The sequence below is a fragment of the Nannobrachium achirus genome, assembly GCF_963921795.1.
Source record: "Nannobrachium achirus genome assembly, chromosome: 5".
Classification (NCBI taxonomy): Eukaryota; Metazoa; Chordata; class Actinopteri; order Myctophiformes; family Myctophidae; genus Nannobrachium; species Nannobrachium achirus.
Window position 1 is genome coordinate 2,757,946 of NC_137814.1, and position 3,817 is coordinate 2,761,762.

Here is a 3,817-nt window from a genome sequence, read left to right on the forward strand (position 1 = left end):
AATCGGCCTCATGGTGGCGCTAGAGGAGGGCCATGTGAGAAATGAGGGGTGGGGTTAGTGGTTTGGCAGCCAAGGAGTGAAAAAAAAAAAAAAAAAAAAAAACATTCTACAAGATGTATGGTTAGTCACTGTCATACCAATAAACATGTATATTATATCTACTTTCAGTGTGGACAAATAATTTCATTTTTTTTTCTGTTCCTCTTCAAAACCACTAGGAAAATATTTTTGTCTTGTCCTTTTTTTCCCCTGTTTGTTCCAAAAGAGAAAAATATTTTCATAATGTCATCACATTTTGCTGTTTGGGAGGGGCTTACAGTACATGTACAGTATGTAGCAACATATTTGTTTTTGTAGGCCAATTTAGCCCCAACTATAGTCTATAGGTTAGGCCTAAATGGGTTAATCATTCCATGACAATCTTTTTGTTCAATTAGGTTTGGCCTTATAGCTGGAAACATGTCTGTTTTCTGTGCGTTAATTTCTGGACTAGTCATAGTGCGTTACACAAATCATTGTCTAAACGTCCACAATAGGGCTGTTATGTTCAGCTTGTGGACCTTGGAATTTTGCTGAGTGGCCCCTGAGCCTTCTAAGGTTGAGTAGCCCTGATGACATAAACAATATCAGTGCAGTCGGATAATTAGGAAAACAGACAGTTACAAAGTGCATGTAGGGCAGAACATTGTTACATACTGTTGGCATACATGTCAAACGCATGACATGCAGAACATTGTTACATACTGTTGGCATACATGTCAAACACATGACATGCAGAACATTGTTACATACAATACTGTTGCTATACATGTCAAACACATGACATGCAGAACATTGTTACATACAATACTGTTGCTATACATGTCAAACACATGACATGCAGAACATTGTTACATACAATACTGTTGCTATACATGTCAAACACATGACATGCAGAACATTGTTACATACAATACTGTTGCTATACATGTCAAACACATGACATGCAGAACATTGTTACATACAATACTGTTGCTATACATGTCAAACACATGACATGCAGAACATTGTTACATACAATACTGTTGCTATACATGTCAAACACATGACATGCAGAACATTGTTACATACAATACTGTTGGCATACATGTCACACACATGACATGCAGAACATTGTTACATAGGGCTGTCACGATATGACATTTTACATGGCGATTAATTGTCACTCAAATAATTGGCGATTAACGATTTAATTGTGTTTTTGTCGTGGATAATTACATTTCTGTTTGGCTTTTAGGCTTTGAAGTTGTACATGGTAGATATGACATAACCTAAATACACTGATACATAACCTAAACATACAAATACATTACTGACATATTTGACAACTTACTACTTAAAAAATAACATTGATAGTGGAAATAGCCGATCTACAAGCTCACAACGCGTCGCGTTGCGACGCGTTGTGAGCTTGTAGATCTGCTATTTCCACTATTTCTGACATTTTTCAACATTCACAATTATGACGATTATGACAAAATAATTGCGATAATGTCAAATAATCACGATTAGACGATTATGTAATAATTGTGACAGCCCTATTGTTACATACAATACTGTTGCTATACATGTCACACACTGCAGACAACAATCATGGGTAAAGTAAACAACACATCTTCCAAATGGAGCATCTTCCTATAACAGCTGATACAGAGCAGTACCTTGCTGACTGTTTGGCCCTCCTTTTGGAGAGGCAACCAACTTGTGGTCCAGGCTGCCAAAGATAAAAACTAAAAGTTTACATCTGTAGCCTAGCTGTGAGATGGTACTGCTCTAGCTGTTGATATTTCAGCACTTTGGTTAAAGGGCCAGTTCACCTCTGGGACAACCAGATCTTATTTTATTGTTGTTTGGGACAAGATCAACACAATCCTGAGTTATTTTTTGTGTTCGATCTGTGTTTTTAGATATTTTGGTATTTCAGAATGAATGATGATGCATTTTGCATCATATGATGTCATATGATGCAAAATGTATCATCATTCATTCTAAAATACTAAAAATTTTGCATCATATGATGTCATATGATGCAAAATGCATCATCATTCATTCTGAAATACTAAAATATCTCAAAACACAGATCGAACACAAAAAATAACTCAGGATTGTGTTGATCTTGTCCCAAACAACAATAAAATAAGATCTGGTTGTCCCAGAGGTGAACTGGCCTTTTAAGAGGGCTTCCTCTAAGCTGTAATCAAAGGTACTTATTTTTAGGTAAACAGGGGGGGTATAGATAGTCTAGATAGAACCTTCTTTTAGTTGAGGGTGAACATAGAACCCAAGGAACATAGAAGCTTTGTTGAGGGGGTGAGTGGGGAACATAGAACCTGGGGAACATAGGTACGGTCCTGAGACGACAGCGATACCAACTGCCCCCAAGAGTTGATATTTTGATCAACGTTTTGCTGTCGTCTCTCCTATGGCACCAACATCAATACAACATGGATATAACAGAATATCCTACGTTTTGGGGTCTGATTGAGAGGATAAATCTGACCAAAAGGTGGCCAGAGGCTCAAATGCAGAATAACTTAATGAACCTGGGGTTGAATTGAAATCTAAAAAGTTTGAGAAGAACCACAGTGAAAAATGTTGTTTACTCTATAGTTCTATGTGTAAACAAGTAGCAATTCTGCTGTTCGTTTGCTTATTTATTAGTTATTGATAGAATATAAGTAACTTAGTAATAAGCAGAGACCATATTATGCCAGCCAGACTGGAATATAACATGACGTTATGTTATGTTTATAAATATGATGTTTATGATGTGAACAACAACAACAGTGTAATATTAGCCTAGAGTCCATCTGGACAGTGTTTACATGGACGTCAGTCTAACGGACTGCATTTAAATAGATATTTAAACACTGATAAATAATGACACTTCTATGAAAACACCGCCGACGCTGGATAAAGTTAATTCTGTTATTAATGTTAATAATAATAGTTTAATGACTTACTGTTCAAACGGGGAACATTCAGGCTCATAATAGTTGTGGTTAGCATTAGCATTAGCCGCTCCTCCTGCTGCAGCTGCTGCTTTCTACTTCCTGGTTGCCGGTGGGACCGGATGTGACGACGACCTCTAAGCCCCGCCCCGCCCTCCCTCCGGTGTCGGAAGCGTTTTCCCTAACCCTAACCCATAGACATTTTATAAAGTTTTTATTGCAACGTTTTTAAGCCTCTGACAAAGCCACCCGGGCTGGTGAGGAATCATGACAATAAACACTATTTTTTGCATGCAACGATTAATTAGAAAGCTGAAAAAAAATACGAGGGTACAACTTGTATCCTCGTCTTTTTTCAAATAAATACTTTATGAAATGTCTATGGATGAAATGCATGGGGGAAAACGCTTCCGACACCGGAGTGAGGGCATGTTGTTCATTTTAAACGAAATGTTTTAAATGAAATGTATGTTAAATGTAGTTCCTTTTGATATAGCCTACTTTTTATATAGTTCTTTTTTAAACATAGATTACATACATACATAGGCCTACAAGGACCCCCAGTTTGGCATGCATTCTAGGCTACAGACCCCCATTAAATGGCATTGCTATCTCTGAGACCCCAGTTTAGGCCTATATTGTAAAATCAATGTTAATTTTAAGAGAGACTTAAGTGTACAAATGGAACCAAATGGACCCCCATTTTTACTTGTACACTAGTGAGAATGAGTAGGTCTATAGCTATTAATCAACCACCAGTCTGTCTGGGTCCATTTGGTTCCATTTGTACACTCAGAGTTAAATTGCCCGCAGACCCTCTCAGAGTT